Genomic DNA, 19,251 nt, shown 5'->3' on the forward strand with positions numbered 1-19,251 from the left:
AATGCAGTTCTATACAGGCGGTCTAAAAATTCTACTGAGTTCAAGTAAATGGCACCATGATAGTCATGCACAGCCATCAGTAGATATTATCAGTGGCATTTTGGACTTCTTTGTCTTATCAAAGTTGAAAATGTCACAAATCTACCATACAGTGTGAAGCTCTACCAATGTCACTTTCATTACCTGACAATCTGAGAAATGGAACTGGAACTACTGGGATCAGCGGAATTGCACCGTGATCGCTTTGAATGTGAACTGAGGGCAAGGCTCTGTGGCGCAATGGACAGCGCATTGGACTTCTAGACTGAAAACATAAATAAAGATATTCAAAGGTTGTGGGTTCGAGTCCCACCAGAGTCAGTGTTTTTACCTTCACTCGAGGGCTTGTCCTAAGTCCGTTATATTTTCTGAGAAACAGAAAAACTGAACTACAAAAGGAGAACAACCCTACTGAGTTCAAGTATATGAGGCCATGATAGTCATGCACAGCCATCAGTAGATATTATCAGTGGCATTTTGTACTTCTTTGTCCTATCAAAGTTGAAAATGTCACAAATCTACCATACAGTGTGGAGCTCTACCAATGTCACTTTCATTACCTGACAATCTGAGAAATGGAAAAGGAACTACTGGGATCAGCGGAATTGCACCATGATCGCTTTGAATGTGAGATAAAGACAAGGCTCTGTGGCGCAATGGACAGCGCGTTGGACTTCTAGACTGAAAACATAAATAAAGATATTCAAAGATTGTGGGTTCGAGTCCCACCAGAGTCGGGGGTTTTTGCCTTCACAAAGGGCCAAGTCCCAAGTCCGTTATGTTTTCAGATAAACCGAAAAACTGAACTACAAAACACAAAAAATACAGTTTTATATAGGTTGTCTAAAAACCTACTGAGTTCTAGTAAATGGTGCCATTCATAGTCATGCACAGCCATCAGTGGATAATATCAGTGACACATTGGACTTTTTTGTCCAACCAAGGTCAAAAAGGTTGCAAATCTACCACACAGTGAGGAGCAGTACCAATGTCACTTTTATTACCTGACAATCTGAATGGTTGAGGTACTACTGAAGGCCTGGAGAATTACTCAGGGGAATTGCACTATAACAGAAGTCAAACTTACTGGTGACATGGCTCTGTGGCGCAATGGACAGCGCATTGGACTTCTAGACAGAACAATAACGAAAAGATATTCAAAGGTTGTGGGTTCGAGTCCCACCAGTCGGGGCTTTTTTACCTTCACACAGGGCCTTGCATGATAGTCATGCATAGCATTAAGTAGATCATCTCAGTGGCATTTTGGACTTCTTTATTTTATCAAAGTTGAAAATGTCGCAAATCTACACAGTACCTACCAAAGCTCAGTTCATTAGAATGGCACCATGACAGCAATGAAAAAAATTAGAGACTTGCCTCTGTGGCACAATGGACAGAGCATTGGACTTTTAGACAGAAGACTTAAAAAAAGATATTTGAAAGTTGCGGGTTTGAGGCCTGCCGGAATCTGTGCTTTTACTTTCACACAAGGGCCTTGTCCTAAATCTGTTATGTTTTCTGATAAACAGAAAAACTGAACTACAAAAGGCAAAGAAAAGCAGTTCTTTACAGGCAGTCCAAAAACCCTACTGAGTTCAAGTAAATGGAGCCATTATAGTCATGCATAGCCATCAGTAAATAATCTCAGTGGCATTTTGGACTTCTTTATCTACAGTACCTACCAAAAGCTGAGATACTTAGAATGGCACCATGACAGAAATTAAATATGTTGTAGGTATGACTCTGTGGCGCAATGGACAGCGCATTGGACTTCTAGACAAATGACTTAGAACAAGGTATTCAAAGGTTGTGGGTTCGAGTTTGATTGATTGATTGATACTTTTATTAGTAGATTGCACAGTACAGTACATATTCCGTACAATTGACCACTAAATGGTAACACCCGAATAAGTTTTTCAACTTGTTTAAGTCGGGGTCCACGTTAATCAATTCAGTCCCACCAGAGTCGGTGTTTTTACCTTCACACAAGGGGTTGTCCTAAATCCGTTATATTTTCTGAGAAACAGAAGAACTGAACTACAAAAGGAGAACAACCCTACAGAGTTCAAGTAAATGGCGCCATGATAGTCATGCACAGCCATCAGTGGATAATATCAGTGACACATTGGACTTTTTTGTCCAACCAAGGTCAAAAAGGTTGCAAATCTACCACACAGTGAGGAGCAGTACCAATGTCACTTTTATTACCTGACAATCTGAATGGTTGAGGTACTACTGAAGGCCTGGAGAATTACTCAGGGGAATTGCACTATGACAGAAATCAAAATGACTGGTGACAAGCCTCTGTGGCGCAATCGACAGCGCATTGGACTTCTAGACAGGACAATTACAAAAAGATATTCAAATGTTGTGGGTTCGAGTCCCACCAGAGTCGAGGTTTTTTTACCTTCACACAGGGCCTTGCTTGATAGTCATGCATAGCATTAAGTAGATCATCTCAGTGGCATTTTGGACTTCTTTATTTTATTAAAGTTGAAAATGTCGCAAATCTACACAGTACCTACCAAAGCTTAGTTTATTAGAATGGCACCATGACAGCAATGAAAAAAAATAGAGACTTGCCTCTGTGGCACAATGGACAGAGCATTGGACTTTTAGACAGAAGACTTAAAAAAAGATATTTGAAAGTTGCGGGTTTGAGCCCTGCCAGAATCTGTGTTTTCACCTTCACACAAGGGCCTTGTCCTAAATCTGTAATGTTTTCTGATAAACAGAAGAACTGAACTACAAAAGGCAAAGAAATGCAGTTCTTTACAGGGAGTCCAAAAACCCTACTGAGTTCATGTAAATGGAGCCATTATAGTCATGCATTGCCATCAGTAGATACCAAAAGCTGAGATCCTAAGAATGGCACCATGACAGAAATTAAATGTCTTGTTGATATGGCTCTGTGGCGCAATGGACAGCGCATTGGACTTCTAGACAAATGACTTAGAACAAGATATTTAAAGGTTGTGGGTTCGAGTCCCACCAGAGTCAGTGTTTTTACCTTCACACAAGGGCTTGTCCTAAATCCGTTATATTTTCTGAGAAACAGAAGAACTGAACTACAAAAGGAGAACAACCCTACTGAGTTCAAGTAAATGGCGCCATGATAGTCATGCACAGCCATCAGTAGATATTATCAGTGGCATTTTGGACTTCTTTGTCTCATCAAAGTTGAAAATGTCACAAATCTACCATACAGTGTGGAGCTCTACCAATGTCACTTTCATTACCTGACAATCTGAGAAAAAGAAATGGAATTACTGGGATCAGCGGAATTGCACCGTGATTGCTTTGAATGTGAGACAAGGACAAGGCTCTGTGGCGCAATGGACAGTGCATTGAACTTCTAGACTGGAGACATAAATAAAGATATTCAAAGGTTGTGGTTTTGGATCCCACCAGAGTCGGTAATTTTACCTTCACAGAGGGCCAAGTCCCAAGTCTGTTATGTTTTCAGATAAACAGAAGTACTGAACTACAAAAGACAAAAAAATGCAGTTCTTTACAGGCAGTCCAAAATCCATAATGAGTTCAAGTAAATGGAGCCATTATAGTCATGCATAGCCATCAGTTGATAATCTCAGTGGCATTTTGGACTTCTTTATCTACAGTACCTACCAAAAGCTGAGATCCTAAGAATGGCACCATGACAGAAAGTACATATGTTGTTGATATGGGTCTGTGGCGCGAGGGACAGCGCATTGGACTTCTAGACAAATGACTTAGAACAAGATTTTCAAAGGTTGTGGGTTCGAGTCCCACCAGAGTCAGTGTATTTACCTTCACACAAGGGCTTGTCCTAAATCAGTTATATTTTCTGAGAAACAGAAGAACTGAACTAGAAAAGGACAACAACCCTACTGAGTTCAAGTAAATGGCGCCATGATAGTCTTGCACAGCCATCAGTAGATATCATCAGTGGCATTTTGGACTTCTTAGTCTTATCAAAGTTGAAAATGTCACAGATCTACCATGCAGTGTGGAGCTCTACCAATGTCACTTTCATTACCTGACAATCTGAGAAATGGAACTGGAACTACTGGGATCAGCGGAATTGCATCGTGATCGCTTTGAATGAGAGTTGAGGACAGGGCTCTGTGGCGCAATGGACAGTGCATTGGACTTCTAGCTTGATGACATCAACAAAGACATTCAAAGGTTGTGGGTTCGAGTCCCACCAGAGTCGCTGATTTTACCTTCACACAGGGCCAAGTCTGTTATGTTTTCAGAAAAACTGAACTACAAAACACAAAAAATACAGTTTTATATAGGCTGTCTAAAAACCTACTGAGTTCGAGTAAATGGTGCCATTGATAGTCATGCACAGCCATCAAAGAATAATATCAGTGACACATTGGACTTTTTTGTCCAACCAAAGTTAAAAATGTTGCAGATCTACCACACAGTGAGGAGCAGTACCAATGTCACTTTTATTACCTGACAGTCTGAACGGTTGAGGTACTACTGAAGGCCTGGACAATTACTCAGGGGAATTGCACTATGACAGAAATCAAAATATCTGGTGACATGGCTCTGTGGCCTAATGGACAGCGCATTGGACTTCTAGACAGAATAATTACGAAAAAATATTCAAAGGTTGGGGGTTCGATTCCCACCAGAGTTGTTTTTTTTTACCTTCACACAGGGCCTTGCATGATAGTCATGCATAGCATTAAGTAGATCATCTCAGTGGCATTTTGGACTTCTTTATTTTATCAAAGTTGAAAATGTCGCAAATCTACACAGTACCTACCAAAGCTCATTTCATTAGAATGGCACCATGATAGCATTGAAAAAAATTAGAGACTTGCCTCTGTGGCACAATGGACAGAGCATTGGACTTTTAGACAGAAGACTTAAAAAAAGATATTTGAAGGTTGCGGGTTTGAGGCCTGCCGGAATCTGTGCTTTTACTTTCACACAAGGGCCTTGTCCTAAATCTGTTATGTTTTCTGATAAACAGAAGAACTGAACTACAAAAGGCAAAGAAATGCAGTTCTTTACAGTTAGTCCAAAAACCCTAGTGAGTTCATGTAAATGGACCTACCAAAGGCTGAGATCCTAAGAATGGCACCATGACAGAAATTAAATATCTTGTTCATATAGCTCTGTGGCGCAATGGACAGCGCATTGGACTTCTAGACTGAAAGCATAAATAAAGATATTCAAAGGTTGTGGGTTCGAGTCCCACCAGAGTTAGGGATTTTTACCTTCACACAGGGCCAAGTCCCAAGTCTGTTATATTTTCAGATAAACCGAAAAACTGAACTACAAAACACAAAAAATACAGTTTTATATAGGTTGTCTTAAAACCTACTGAGTTCTAGTAAATGGTTCCAATCATAGTCATGCACAGCCATCAGTGGATAATATCAGTGACACATTGGACTTTTTTGTCCAACCAAAGTTAAAAATGTATAAATCTACCATACAGTGAGGAGCAGTACCAATGTCACTTTTATTACCTGACAATCTGAACGGTTGAGGTACTACTGAAGGCCTGGACAATTACTCAGGGGAATTGCACTATGACAGAAATCAAACTTTACAGTGACATGGCTCTGTGGCGCAATGGACAGCGCATTGGACTTCTAGACAGAATAATTACGAAAAGATATTCAAAGGTTGTGGGTTCGAGTCCCACCAGAGTCAGTTTTTTTTACCTTCACACAGGGCCTTGCATGATAGTCATGCATAGCATTCAGTAGATCATCTCAGTGGCATTTTGGACTTCTTTATTTCATCAAAGTTGAAAATGTCGCAAGTCTACAGTACCTACCAAAGCTGAGTTCATTAGAATGGCACCATGATAGCAATGAAAAAATTAGAGACTTGCCTCTGTGGCACAATGGACAGAGCATTGGACTTTCAGACAGAAGACTTAAAAAATGATATTTGAAGGTTGTGGGTTTGAGGCCTGCCGGAATCTGTCCTTTTACCTTCACACAAGGGCCTTGTCCTAAATCTGTCATGTTTTCTGATAAACAGAGGAACTGAAGTACAAAAGGCAAAGAAATGCAGTTCTTTACAGGCAGTCCAAAAACCCTACTGAGTTCAAGTAAATGGAGCCATTATAGTCATGCATAGCCATCAGTAGATAATCTCAGTGGCATTTTGGACTTCTTTATCTACAGTACCTACCAAAAGCTGAGATCCTTAGAATGGCACCATGACAGAAATTAAATATATTGTTCATATGACTCTGTGGCGCAATGGACAGCGCATTGGACTTCTAGACGAATGACTTAGAATAAGATATTCAAAGGTTGTGGGTTTGAGTCCCACCAGAGTCGGTGTTTTTACCTTCACACAAGGGCTTGTCCTAAATCCGTTATATTTTCTGAGAAACAGAAGAACTGAACTACAAAAGGAGAACAACCCTACTGAGTTCAAGTAAATGATGCCATGATAGTCATGCACAGCCATCAGTAGATATTATCAGTGGCATTTTGGACTTCTTAGTCTTATCAAAGTTGAAAATGTCACAAATCTACCATACAGTGTGGAGCTCTACCAATGTCACTTTCATTACCTGACAATCTGAGAAATGGAACTGGAACTACTGGGATCAGCGGAATTGCACCATGATCGCTTTGAATGTGAACTGAGCACAAGGCTCTGTGGCGCAATGGACAGCGCATTGGACGTCTAGACTGAAAACATGAATAAAGATATTCAAAGGTTGTGGGTTCGAGTCGCACCAGAGTAGGTGATTTTTACCTTCACACGGGGCCAAGTCTGTTATGTTTTCAGATAAACCGAAAAACTGAACTACAAAACACAAAAAATACAGTTTTTTATAGGCTGTCTAAAAACCGTACTGAGTTCAAGTAAATGGCGCCCTTGATAGTCTTGCATAGCCATCAGTAGATACTATCAGTTGCATATTGAACTTTCTTTGTCCAACCAAAGCTGAAAATGTCGCAAATCTACCATACAGTGTGGAGCTTTACCAATGTCACTTTCATTACCTGACAATCTGAGAAATGGAACTGGAACTACTGGGATCAGCGGAATTGCACAGTGATCGCTTTGAATGTGAGATAAAGACAAGGCTCTGTGGCGCAATGGACAGCGCATTGGACTTTTAGACTGAAAACATAAATCAAGATATTCAAAGGTTGTGGGTTCGAGTCCCACCAGTGTAGGTGTTTTTACCTTCACACAAGGGATTGTCCTAAATCCGTTATATTTTCTGAGAAACAGAAGAACTGAACTACAAAAGGAGAACAACCCTACTGAGTTCAAGTAAATGACGCCATGATAGTCATGCACAGCCATCAGTAGATATTATCAGTGGCATTTTGGACTTCTTTGTCTTATCAAAGTTGAAAATGTCACAAATCTACCATACAGTGTGGAGCTCTACCAATGTCACTTTCATTACCTGACAATCTGAGAAATGGAACTGGAACTACTGGGATCAGCGGAATTGCACCATGATCGCTTTGAATCTGAATTGAGCACAAGGCTCTGTGGCGCAATGGACAGCGCATTGGACTTCTAGACTGAAAACATGAATAAAGATATTCAAAGGTTGTGGGTTCGAGTCCCACCAGAGTCGGTGATTTTTACCTTTACACAGGGCCAAGTCTGTTATGTTTTCAGATAAACCGAAAAACTGAACTACAAAACACAAAAAATACAGTTTTTTATAGGTTGTCTAAAAACCGTACTGAGTTCAAGTAAATGGCGCCCTTGATAGTCTTGCATAGCCATCAGTAGATACTATCAGTTGCATATTGAACTTTCTTTGTCCAACCAAAGCTGAAAATGTCGCAAATCTACCATACAGTGTGGAGCTCTACCAATGTCACTTTCATTACCTGACAATTTGAACAATTGAGGTACTACAGGACAATTACTCATTAGAATGGCACCATGATAGCAATGAAAAAATTAGAGACTTGCCTCTGTGGCACAATGGACAGAGCATTGGACTTTTAGACAGAAGACTTAAAAAAAGATATTTGAAGGTTGTAGGTTTGCAGCCTGCCAGACTCTGTGCATTTACCTTCACACAAGGACCATGTCCTAAATCTGTCATGTTTTCTGATAAACAGAAGAACTGAACTACAAAAGGCAAAGAAATGCATTTCTTTACAGGCAGTCCAAAAACCCGACTGAGTTCAAGTAAATGGAGCCATTATAGTCATGCATAGCCATCAGTAGATAATCTCAGTGCCATTTTGGACTTCTTTATCTACAGTACCTACCAAAATCTGAGATCCTTAGAATGGCACCATGACAGAAATTACATATGGTGTTGATATGGCTCTGTGGCGCAATGGACAGCGCGTTGGACTTCTAGATGAATGACTTAGAACAAGATGTTCAAAGGTTGTGGGTTCGATTCCCACCAGAGTCGGTGGTTTTACCTATACACAAGGGCTTGTTCTAAATCCGTTATATTTTCTGAGAAACAGAAGAACTGAACTACGAAAGGAGAACAACCCTACTGAGTTCAAGTAAATGGCGCCATGATAGTCATGCACAGCCATCAGTAGATATTATCAGTGGCATTTTGGACTTCTTTGTCCTATCAAAGTTGAAAATGTCACAAATCTACCATACAGTGTGGAGCTCTACCAATGTCACTTTCATTACCTGACAATCTGAAAAATGGAAATGGGACTACTGGGATCAGCGGAATTGCACAGTGATCGCTTTAATGTGAGCTAAAGCCAGGGCTCTGTGGCGCAATGGACAGCACATTGGACTTCTAGACTGAAAACTTAAATAAAGATGTTCAAAGGTTGTGGGTTCGAGTCCCACCAGAGTCGGGGATTTTTGCCTTCACGCAGGGCCAAGTCCCAAGTCTGTTATGTTTTCAGATAAACCGAAAAACTGAACTACAAAACAAAAAATACAGTTTTATATAGGTTGTCTTAAAACTTACTGAGTTCTAGTAAATGGTTCCAATCATAGTCATGCACAGCCATCAGTGGATAATATCAGTGACACATTGGACTTTTTTGTCCAACCAAAGTTAAAAATGTTGCAAATCTAAAAAAACAGTGAGGAGCAGTACCAATGTCACTTTTATTACCTGACAATCTGAACAGTTGAGGTACTACTGAAGGCCTGGACAATTACTCAGGAGAATTGCACGATGACAGAAATCAAACATTAGAGTGACAAGGCTCTGTGGCGCAATGGACAGCGCATTGGACTTCTAGACAGAACAATTACGAAAAGATATTCAAAGGTTGTAGGTTTGAGTCGCACCAGAGTAATTTTTTTTTTTTTACCTTCACACAGGGCCTTGCATGATAGTCATGCAAAGCATTCAGTAGATCATCTCAGTGGCATTTTGGACTTCTTTATTTTATCAAAGTTGAAAATGTCGCAAATCTACAGTACCTACCAAAGCTCAGTTCATTAGAATGGCACCATGACAGCAATGAAAAAAATTAGAGACTTGCCTCTGTGGCACAATGGACAGAGCATTGGACTTTTAGACAGAAGACTTAAAAAATGATATTTGAAGGTTGCGGGTTTGAGGCCTGCTAGTCTCTGTGCATTTACCTTCACACAAGGGCCCTGTCTTAAATCTGTCATGTTTTCTGATAAACAGAATCACTGAACTACAAAAGGTAAAGAAATGCGGTTCTTTACAGGCAGTCCAAAAACCCTACTGAGTTCAAGTAAATGGAGCCATTATAGTCATGCATAGCCATCAGTAGATAATCTCAGTGGCATTTTGGACTTCTTTATTTTGTCAAAGTTGAAAATGTCGCAAATCTACAGTATCTACCAAAGCTGAGATCCTAAGAATGGCACCATGACAGAAATTAAATTAATTATCAATATGGCTCTGTGGCGCAATGGACTTCTAGACAAATGACTTAGAACAAGATATTCAAAGGTTGTGGGTTCGAGTCCCACCAGAGTCGGTGTTTTTACCTTCACACAAGGGCTTGTCTTAAACCCGTTATATTTTCTGAGAAACAGAAGAACTAAACTACAAAAGGAGAACAACCCTACTTAATTCAAGTAAATGGCGCCATGATAGTCATGCACAGCCATCAGTAGATATTATCAGTGGCATTTTGGACTTCTTTGTCTTATCAAAGTTGAAAATGTCACAAATCTACCATACAGTGTGGAGCTCTACCAATGTCACTTTCATTACCTGACAATCTGAGAAATGGAACTGGAACTACTGGGATCAGCGGAATTGCACAGTGATCGCTTTGAATGTGAGATAAAGACAAGACTCTGTGGCGCAATGGACAGCGCATTGGACTTCTAGACTGAAAACATAAATAAAGATATTCAAAGGTTGTGGGTTCGTGTCCCACCAGAGTCGGTGTTTTTACCTTCACACAAGGGCTTGTTCTAAATCTGTTATATTTTCTGAGAAACAGAAGAACTGAACTACAAAAGGAGTATAACCCTACTGAGTTCAAGTATATGGCGCCATGAAAGTCATGCACAGCCATCAGTAGATATTATCAGTGGCATTTAGGACTTCTTTGTCTTATCAAAGTTGAAAATGTCACAAATCTGCCATACAGTGTGGAGCTCTACCAATGTCACTTTCATTACCTGACAATCTGAGAAAAGGAAATGGAACTACTGGGATCAGCGGAATTGCACCGTGATCGCTTTGAATGTGAGATAAAGACAAGGCTCTGTGGCGCAATGGACAGCGCATTGGACTTCTAGACTGAAAACATAAATAAAGATATTCAAAGGTTGTGGGTTCGAGTCCCACCAGAGTCGGGGATTTTTTCCTTCACACAGGGCCAAGTCCCAAGTCTGTTATGTTTTCAGATAAACCGAAAAACTGAACTACAAAACACAAAAAATACAGTTTTATATAGGTTGTCTTAAAACCTACTGAGTTCTAGTAAATGGTTCCAATCATAGTCATGCACAGCCATCAGTGGATAATATCAGTGACACATTGGACTTTTTTGTCCAACCAAAGTTAAAAATGTTGCAAATCTAAAAAAAACAGTGAGGAGCAGTACCAATGTCACTTTTATTACCTGACAATCTGAACGGTTGAGGTACTACTGAAGGCCTGGACAATTACTCAGGAGAATTGCACGATGACAGAAATCAAACATTAGAGTGACAAGGCTCTGTGGCGCAATGGACAGCGCATTGGACTTCTAGACAGAACAATTACGAAAAGATATTCAAAGGTTGTGGGTTCGAGTCCCACCAGAGTCATTTTTTTTTTTTACCTTTACACAGGGCCTTGCATGATAGTCATGCAAAGCATTGAGTAGATCATCTCAGTGGCATTTTGGACTTCTTTATTTTATCAAAGTTGAAAATGTCGCAAATCTACAGTACCTACCAAAGCTGAGTTCATTAGAATCGCACCATGACAGCAATGAAAAAAATTAGAGACTTGCCTCTGTGGCACAATGGACAGATCATTGGACTTTTAGACAGAAGACTTAAAAAATGATATTTGAAGGTTGCAGGTTTGAGGCCTGCCAGTCTCTGTGCATTTACCTTCACACAAGGGCCCTGTCTTAAATCTGTCATGTTTTCTGATAAACAGAATAACTGAACTACAAAAGGCAAAGAAATGCGGTTCTTTACAGGCAGTCCAAAAACCCTACTGAGTTCAAGTAAATGGAGCCATTATAGTCTTGCATAGCCATCAGTAAATAATCTCAGTGGCATTTTGGACTTCTTTATTTTGTCAAAGTTGAAAATGTCGCAAATCTACAGTATCTACCAAAGCTGAGATCCTAAGAATGGCACCATGACAGAAATTAAATTAATTATCTATATGGCTCTGTGGCGCAATGGACAGCGCATTGGCCTTCTAGACAAATGACTTAGAACAAGATATTCAAAGGTTGTGGGTTCGATTCCCACTAGAGTCAGTCTATTTACCTTCACACAAGGGCTTGTCTTAAATCCGTTATATTTTCTGAGAAACAGAAGAACTGAACTACAAAAGGAGAACAACCCTACTGAGTTCAAGTAAATGGCGCCATGATAGTCATTCACAGCCGTCAGTAGATATTATCAGTGGCATTTTGGACTTCTTTGTCTTATCAAAGTTGAAAATGTCACAAATCTACCATACAGTGTGGAACTCTACCAATGTCACTTTCATTACCTGACAATCTGAGAAATGGAACTGGAACTACTGGGATCAGCGGAATTGCACCGTGATCGCTTTGAATGTGAACAGAGGACAAGGCTCTGTGGCGCAATGGACAGCGCATTGGACTTCTAGACTGAAAACATAAATAAACATATTCAAAGGTTGTGGGTTCGAGTCCCACCAGAGTCAGTGTTTTTATCTTCACTCGAGGGCTTGTCCTAAGTCCGTTATATTTTCTGAAAAACAGAAGAACTGAACTACAAAAGGAGAACAACCCTACTGAGTTCAAGTATATGATGCCATGATAGTCATGCACAGCCATCAGTAGATATTATCAGTGGCATTTTGGACTTCTTTGTCCTATCAAAGTTGAACATTTCACAAATCTACCATACAGTGTGGAGCTCTACCAATGTCACTTTCATTACCTGACAATCTGAGAAATGGAAAAGGAACTACTGGGATCAGCGGAATTGCACCTTGATCGCTTTGAATGTGAGATAAAGACAAGGCTCTGTGGCGCAATGGACAGCGCATTGGACTTCTAGGCTGAAAACATAAATGAAGATATTCAAAGGTTGTGGGTTCGAGTCCCACCAGAGTCGGGGATTTTTGCCTTCACAAAGGGCCAAGTCCCAAGTCTGTTATGTTTTCAGATAAACCGAAAAACTGAACTACAAAACACAAAAAATAGTTTTATATAGGTTGTCTAAAAACCTACTGAGTTCTAGTAAATGGTGCCATTCATAGTCATGCACAGCCATCAGTGGATAATATCAGTGACATATTGGACTTTTTTGTCCAACCAAGGTCAAAAAGGTTGCAAATCTACCACACAGTGAGGAGCAGTACCAATGTCACTTTTATTACCTGACAATCTGAACGGTTGAGGTACTATTGAAGGCCTGGACAATTACTCAGGGGAATTGCACTATGCCAGAAATCAAACTGTATAGTAACATGGCTCTGTGGCCCAATGGACAGTGCATTGGACTTCTAGACAGAACAATTACAAAAAGATATTAAAATGTTGTGGGTTCGAGTCTCACCAGAGTTAAGTTTTCTTTTACCTTCACACAGGGCCTTGCATGGTAGTCATGCAAAGCATTCAGTAGATCATCTCAGTGGCATTTTGGACTTCTTTATTTTTATCAAAGTTGAAAATGTCGCAAGTCTACAGTACCTACCAAAGCTGAGTTCATTAGAATGGCACCATGACAGCAATGAAAAAAATTAGAGACTTCCCTCTGTGGCACAATGGACAGAGCATTGGACTTTTAGACAGAAGACTTAAAAAAAGATATTTGAAGGTTGCGGGTTTGAGGCCTGCCGGAATCTGTGCTTTTACTTTCACACAGATAAACCGAAAAACTGAACTACAAAACACAAAAAATACAGTTTTATATAGGTTGTCTTAAAACCTACTGAGTTCTAGTAAATGGTTCCAATCATAGTCATGCACAGCCATCAGTGGATAATATCAGTGACACATTGGACTTTTTTGTCCAACCAAAGTTAAAAATGTTGCAAATCTACCAGACAGCGAGGAGCAGTACCAATGTCACTTTTATTACCTGACAATTTGAACGGTTGAGGTACTATTGAAGGCCTGGACAATTACTCAGGGGAATTGCACTATGCCAGAAATCAAACTGTATAGTAACATGGCTCTGTGGCCCAATGGACAGTGCATTGGACTTCTAGACAGAACAATTACAAAAAGATATTAAAATGTTGTGGGTTCGAGTCTCACCAGAGTTAAGTTTTCTTTTACCTTCACACAGGGCCTTGCATGGTAGTCATGCAAAGCATTCAGTAGATCATCTCAGTGGCATTTTGGACTTCTTTATTTTTATCAAAGTTGAAAATGTCGCAAGTCTACAGTACCTACCAAAGCTGAGTTCATTAGAATGGCACCATGACAGCAATGAAAAAAATTAGAGACTTCCCTCTGTGGCACAATGGACAGAGCATTGGACTTTTAGACAGAAGACTTAAAAAAAGATATTTGAAGGTTGCGGGTTTGAGGCCTGCCGGAATCTGTGCTTTTACTTTCACACAGATAAACCGAAAAACTGAACTACAAAACACAAAAAATACAGTTTTATATAGGTTGTCTTAAAACCTACTGAGTTCTAGTAAATGGTTCCAATCATAGTCATGCACAGCCATCAGTGGATAATATCAGTGACACATTGGACTTTTTTGTCCAACCAAAGTTAAAAATGTTGCAAATCTACCAGACAGCGAGGAGCAGTACCAATGTCACTTTTATTACCTGACAATTTGAACGGTTGAGGTACTACTGAAGGCCTGGACAATTACTCAGGGGGAATTGCACTATGTCATAAATCAAACTGCAGATTGAAGTGGCTCTGTGGCGCAATGGACAGCGCATTGGACTTCTAGACAGAACAATTACAAAAAGATATTCAAAGGTTGTGGGTTCGAGTCCCACCAGAGTCGTTACTTTTTTACCTTCACACAGGGCCTTGCATGATAGTCATGCATAGCATTCAGTAGATCATCTCAGTGGCATTTTGGACTTCTTTATTTAATCAAAGTTGAAAATGTCCCAAATCTACAGTACCTACCAAAGCTGAGTTCATTAGAATGGCACCATGATAGCAATTTAAAAAATTTGAGACTTGCCTCTGTGGCACAATGGACAGATCATTGGACTTTCAGACAGAAGACTTAAAAAATGATATTTGAAGGTTGCGGGTTTGAGGCCTGCCAGAATCTGTGCTTTTACCTTCACACAAGGGCCTTGTCCTAAATCTGTCATGTTTTCTGATAAACACAGGAACTGAACTACAAAAGGCAAAGAAATGCAGTTCTTTACAGGCAGTCCAAAAACCCTACTGAGTTCAAGTAAATGGAGCCATTACAGTCATGCATAGCCATCAGTCGATAATCTCAGTGGCATTTTGGACTTCTTTATCTACAGTACCTACCAAAAGCTGAAATCCTTAGAACGGCACCATGACAGAAATTAAATATGTTGTTGATGTGGCTCTGTGGCGCAATGGACAGCGCATTAGACTTCTAGACAAATGACTTAGAACAAGGTATTCAAAGGTTGTGGGTTCGAGTCCCGCCAGAGTCTGTGTTTTTACCTTCACACAAGGGCTTGTCCTAAATCCGTTATATTTTCTGAGAAACAGAAGAACTGAACTACAAAAGGAGAACAACCCCACTGAGTTCAAGTAAATGGCACCATGATAGTCATGCACAGCCATCAGTAGATATTATCAGTGGCATTTTGGACTTCTTTGTCTTATCAAAGTTGAAAATGTCACAAATCTACCATACAGTGTGGAGCTCTACCAATGTCACTTTCATTACCTGACAATCTGAGAAAAGGAAATGGAACTACTGGGATCAGCGGAATTGCCCCGTGATCGCTTTGAATGTGAGACAAAGACAAGGCTCTGTGGCGCAATGGACATAGCATTGGACTTCTAGACTGAAAACATAAATAAAGATATTCAAAGGTTGTGTGTACGAGTCCCACCAGAGCCGGGATTTTTACCTTCACACAGGGCCAAGTCCCAAGTCTGTTATATTTTCAAATAAACCGAAAAACTGAACTACAAAACACAAAAGATACAGTTTTTTATAGGCTGTCTAAAAACCGTACTGAGTTCAAGTAAATGGCGCCCTTGATAGTCGTGCATAGCCATCAGTAGATACTATGAGTGGCATATTGAACTTTCTTTGTCCAACCAAAGCTGAAAATGTCGCAAATCTACCATACAGTGTGGAGCTCTACCAATGTCACTTTTATTACCTGACAATTTGAACAATTGAGGTACTACAGGACAATTACTCATTAGAATGGCACCATGATAGCAATGAAAAAATTAGAGACTTGCCTCTGTGGCACAATGGACAGAGCATTGGACTTTTAGACAGAAGACTTAAAAAAAGATATTTGAAGGTTGCGGGTTTGAGTCCTGCCGGAATCTGTGCTTTTACCTTCACACAAGGGCCTTGTCCTAAATCTGTTATGTTTTCTGAGGAACAGAAGAACTGAACTACAAAAGGCAAAGAAATGCAGTTCTTTACAGGCAGTCCAAAAACCCTACTGAGTTCAAGTAAATGGAGCCATTATAGTCACGCATAGCCATCAGTAGATAATCTCAGTGGCATTTTGGACTTCTTTATCTACAGTACCTACCAAAAGCTGAGATCCTAAGAATGGCACCATGACAGAAATTAAATATATTGTTGATATGGCTCTGTGGTGCAATGGACAGCGCATTGGACTTCTAGACGAATAACTTAGAACAAGATATTCAAAGGTTGTGGGTTCGAGTCCCACCAGAGTCCGTGTTTTATTTTCACATAAGGGCCTTGTGAGGAGCTCGACCAATGTCACTTTTATTACCTGACAATCTGAACGGTTGAGGTACTACTGAAGGCCTGGACAATTACTCAGGAGAATTGCACCATGACAGAAATCAAACTTTAGAGTGACATGGCTCTGTGGCGCAATGGACAGCGCATTGGACTTCTAGACAGAACAATTACGAAAAGATATTCAAAGGTTGTGGGTTCGAGTCCCACCAGAGTCATTTTTTTTTTTTTACCTTCACACAGGGCTTTCCATGATAGTCATGCATGGCATTCAGTAGATCATCTTAGTGGCATTTTGGACTTTTTTATTTTATCAAAGTTGAAAATGTTGCAAATCTACAGTACCTACCAAAAGCTGAGATCCTAAGAATGGCACCATGACAGAAATTACAGATGTAAGTGATATGGCTCTGTGGCGCAATGAACAGCGCATTGGACTTCTAGACAAATGATTTAGAACAAGATATTCAAAGGTTGTGGTCCCACCAGAGTCGGTGTTTTTACCTTCACACAAGGGCTTGTCTTAAATCCGTTATATTTTCTGAGAAACAGAAGAACTAAACTACAAAAGGAGAACAACCCTACTGAGTTCAAGTAAATGGCGCCATGATAGTCATGCACAGCCATCAGTAGATATTATCAGTGTCATTTTGAACTTCTTTGTCTTATCAAAGTTGAAAATGTCACAAATCTACCATACAGTGTGGAGCTCTACCAATGTCACGTTCATTACCTGACTATCTGAGAAATGGAACTGGAACTACTGGGATCAGCGGAATTGCACAGTGATCGCTTTGAATGTGAGATAAAGACAAGGCTCTGTGGCGCAATGGACAGCGCATTGGACTTCTAGACTGAAAACATAAATAAAGATATTCAAAGGTTGTGGGTTCGAGTCCCACCAGAGTCAGTGTTTTTACCTTCACACAAGGCCTTGTTCTAAATCTGTTATATTTTCTGAGAAACAGAAGAACTGAACTACAAAAGGAGTACAACCCTACTGAGTTCAAGTAAATGGCGCCATGATAGTCATGCACAGCCATCAGTAGATATTATCAGTGGCATTTAGGACTTCTTTGTCTTATCAAAGTTGAAAATGTCACAAATCTACCATACAGTGTGAAGCTCTACCAATGTCACTTTCATTACCTGACAATCTGAGAAAAGGAACTGGAACTACTGGGATCAGCGGAATTGTACCGTGATCGCTTTGAATGTGAATTGAGCACAAGGCTCTGTGGCGCAATGGACAGCGCATTGGACTTCTAGACTGAAAACATAAATAAAGGTATTCAAAGGTTGTGGGTTCGAGTCCCACCAGAGTCGGTGAGTTTTACCTTCACACAGGGCCAAGTCCCAAGTCTATTATATTTTCAGATGAACAGAAAAACTGAACTACAAAACACAAAAAATACAGTTTTTTATAGGCTGTCTAAAAACCGTACTGAGTTCAAGTAAATGGCGCCCTTGATAGTCTTGCATAGCCATCAGTAGATACTATCAGTGGCATATTGAACTTTCTTTGTCCAACCAATGCTGAAAATGTCACAAATCTACCACACAGTGAGGAGCTCTACCAATGTCACTTTTATTACCTGACAATCTGAACGGTTGAGGTACCACTGCAGACCTGGACAAGTACTCAGGGGACTGGCACCATAACAGAAATCAACATTTTTGGTGACATGGCTCTGTGGCGCAACGGACAGCGCGTTGGACTTCTAGACAGAACACTTAAGAAAAGATATTCAAAGGTTGTGGGTTCGAGTCCCACCAGAGTCGTTTTTTTTTTACCTTCACACAGGGCCTTGTCTTAAATCTGCTATGTTTTTTGATAAAAAGAAGAACTGTACTACAAAAGGCAAAAAAAAAAATGCAGTTCTATAAAGGCAGTCTAAAAACTCTACTTAGTTCAAGTAAATGGTGCCGTTGATAGTAATGCATAGCGATCAGTTGATGCTATTAGTGGCATATCGGACTTTCTTTGTCCAACCAAAGTTGAAAATATCGCAAATCTGCCAGTGTGGAGCTCTACAAATGTCACTTTAATTACCTGATAATCTGAATGGTTGAGCCACGACTGGAACTGGATCTACTGAGGTCAGTGGCAAATTGGACTTGTAGGTCCAACCAAACTTGAAACTGTAGCTAATCTACCATATAGAGTGGAGATATACCAAAGTCCATCCATCCATCCATTTCCTACCGTTTATTCCCTTAGGGGTCGCGGGGGGCGGTGGTGCCTATTTCAGCTACAACCGGGCGGAGGGTGTGGTACACCCTGGACAAGTCGCCACCTCATCGCAGGGCTCTACCAAAGTCACTTTCCATTACCTGACAATCTGAATGATTGGGAAACTACTGGAAATGGAACTACTGGGATCAGCGGAATGGCACCATGATCGCTATGAATGTGAGTGAATGTCAAGGCTCTGTGTTGCAATGGACAGCGCATTGGACTTCTGGACAGAAGACTTAAGAAAAGATAATCAGAGGTTGTGGGTTTGACTCCCTACCAGAGTCGGTGTTTTTACCTTCACACAGGGCCTTGTCCTAAATCTGTTATGTTTTATGATAAACAGAAGAACTGAACTACAAAAGGCAAAATGTGTTTTTTCACAGGCAGTCCAAAAACCCAACAGAGTTCAGGTAAATGGCGCCATGATAGTCATGTATAGCATTCAGTAGGTAATCTCAGTGACTTCTTTGTTCTACCAAAGTTGAAACTGTAGCTAATCTACCAGACAGACTATGTCTCC

General features: G+C 40.3%; 1 protein-coding gene and 24 non-coding genes across 25 annotated transcripts in view; 24 read left to right on the forward strand and 1 right to left on the reverse strand.

Annotated features, from left to right (window-relative positions):
• veph1 (ventricular zone expressed PH domain-containing 1) overlaps positions 1–19,251 on the reverse strand; it is a 238,290-nt gene that overhangs the window by 167,245 nt on the left and 51,794 nt on the right. The window lies entirely within an intron of this gene.
• trnar-ucu (transfer RNA arginine (anticodon UCU)) lies at positions 266–360 on the forward strand. The gene is made up of 2 exons: positions 266–302; positions 325–360. It is a non-coding gene; the product is annotated as a tRNA-Arg (tRNA).
• On the forward strand, positions 682–776 carry trnar-ucu (transfer RNA arginine (anticodon UCU)). The gene is made up of 2 exons: positions 682–718; positions 741–776. It is a non-coding gene; the product is annotated as a tRNA-Arg (tRNA).
• Positions 1,136–1,234, forward strand: trnar-ucu (transfer RNA arginine (anticodon UCU)). The gene is made up of 2 exons: positions 1,136–1,172; positions 1,195–1,234. It is a non-coding gene; the product is annotated as a tRNA-Arg (tRNA).
• trnar-ucu (transfer RNA arginine (anticodon UCU)) lies at positions 2,945–3,039 on the forward strand. The gene is made up of 2 exons: positions 2,945–2,981; positions 3,004–3,039. It is a non-coding gene; the product is annotated as a tRNA-Arg (tRNA).
• Positions 4,140–4,234, forward strand: trnar-ucu (transfer RNA arginine (anticodon UCU)). The gene is made up of 2 exons: positions 4,140–4,176; positions 4,199–4,234. It is a non-coding gene; the product is annotated as a tRNA-Arg (tRNA).
• trnar-ucu (transfer RNA arginine (anticodon UCU)) lies at positions 5,153–5,247 on the forward strand. Its single transcript has 2 exons — positions 5,153–5,189; positions 5,212–5,247. It is a non-coding gene; the product is annotated as a tRNA-Arg (tRNA).
• On the forward strand, positions 5,606–5,700 carry trnar-ucu (transfer RNA arginine (anticodon UCU)). Its single transcript has 2 exons — positions 5,606–5,642; positions 5,665–5,700. It is a non-coding gene; the product is annotated as a tRNA-Arg (tRNA).
• Positions 6,247–6,341, forward strand: trnar-ucu (transfer RNA arginine (anticodon UCU)). The gene is made up of 2 exons: positions 6,247–6,283; positions 6,306–6,341. It is a non-coding gene; the product is annotated as a tRNA-Arg (tRNA).
• Positions 7,518–7,612, forward strand: trnar-ucu (transfer RNA arginine (anticodon UCU)). The gene is made up of 2 exons: positions 7,518–7,554; positions 7,577–7,612. It is a non-coding gene; the product is annotated as a tRNA-Arg (tRNA).
• Positions 8,322–8,416, forward strand: trnar-ucu (transfer RNA arginine (anticodon UCU)). The gene is made up of 2 exons: positions 8,322–8,358; positions 8,381–8,416. It is a non-coding gene; the product is annotated as a tRNA-Arg (tRNA).
• trnar-ucu (transfer RNA arginine (anticodon UCU)) lies at positions 8,737–8,831 on the forward strand. Its single transcript has 2 exons — positions 8,737–8,773; positions 8,796–8,831. It is a non-coding gene; the product is annotated as a tRNA-Arg (tRNA).
• On the forward strand, positions 10,266–10,360 carry trnar-ucu (transfer RNA arginine (anticodon UCU)). The gene is made up of 2 exons: positions 10,266–10,302; positions 10,325–10,360. It is a non-coding gene; the product is annotated as a tRNA-Arg (tRNA).
• Positions 10,682–10,776, forward strand: trnar-ucu (transfer RNA arginine (anticodon UCU)). The gene is made up of 2 exons: positions 10,682–10,718; positions 10,741–10,776. It is a non-coding gene; the product is annotated as a tRNA-Arg (tRNA).
• On the forward strand, positions 11,138–11,232 carry trnar-ucu (transfer RNA arginine (anticodon UCU)). Its single transcript has 2 exons — positions 11,138–11,174; positions 11,197–11,232. It is a non-coding gene; the product is annotated as a tRNA-Arg (tRNA).
• Positions 11,809–11,903, forward strand: trnar-ucu (transfer RNA arginine (anticodon UCU)). Its single transcript has 2 exons — positions 11,809–11,845; positions 11,868–11,903. It is a non-coding gene; the product is annotated as a tRNA-Arg (tRNA).
• trnar-ucu (transfer RNA arginine (anticodon UCU)) lies at positions 12,225–12,319 on the forward strand. Its single transcript has 2 exons — positions 12,225–12,261; positions 12,284–12,319. It is a non-coding gene; the product is annotated as a tRNA-Arg (tRNA).
• trnar-ucu (transfer RNA arginine (anticodon UCU)) lies at positions 12,641–12,735 on the forward strand. The gene is made up of 2 exons: positions 12,641–12,677; positions 12,700–12,735. It is a non-coding gene; the product is annotated as a tRNA-Arg (tRNA).
• Positions 14,502–14,596, forward strand: trnar-ucu (transfer RNA arginine (anticodon UCU)). The gene is made up of 2 exons: positions 14,502–14,538; positions 14,561–14,596. It is a non-coding gene; the product is annotated as a tRNA-Arg (tRNA).
• Positions 15,145–15,239, forward strand: trnar-ucu (transfer RNA arginine (anticodon UCU)). The gene is made up of 2 exons: positions 15,145–15,181; positions 15,204–15,239. It is a non-coding gene; the product is annotated as a tRNA-Arg (tRNA).
• On the forward strand, positions 16,371–16,465 carry trnar-ucu (transfer RNA arginine (anticodon UCU)). Its single transcript has 2 exons — positions 16,371–16,407; positions 16,430–16,465. It is a non-coding gene; the product is annotated as a tRNA-Arg (tRNA).
• On the forward strand, positions 16,616–16,710 carry trnar-ucu (transfer RNA arginine (anticodon UCU)). Its single transcript has 2 exons — positions 16,616–16,652; positions 16,675–16,710. It is a non-coding gene; the product is annotated as a tRNA-Arg (tRNA).
• Positions 17,308–17,402, forward strand: trnar-ucu (transfer RNA arginine (anticodon UCU)). The gene is made up of 2 exons: positions 17,308–17,344; positions 17,367–17,402. It is a non-coding gene; the product is annotated as a tRNA-Arg (tRNA).
• On the forward strand, positions 17,724–17,818 carry trnar-ucu (transfer RNA arginine (anticodon UCU)). Its single transcript has 2 exons — positions 17,724–17,760; positions 17,783–17,818. It is a non-coding gene; the product is annotated as a tRNA-Arg (tRNA).
• Positions 18,180–18,274, forward strand: trnar-ucu (transfer RNA arginine (anticodon UCU)). The gene is made up of 2 exons: positions 18,180–18,216; positions 18,239–18,274. It is a non-coding gene; the product is annotated as a tRNA-Arg (tRNA).

The sequence above is a fragment of the Nerophis ophidion genome, linkage group LG13 (assembly GCF_033978795.1).
Source record: "Nerophis ophidion isolate RoL-2023_Sa linkage group LG13, RoL_Noph_v1.0, whole genome shotgun sequence".
Taxonomy (NCBI): domain Eukaryota; kingdom Metazoa; phylum Chordata; class Actinopteri; order Syngnathiformes; family Syngnathidae; genus Nerophis; species Nerophis ophidion.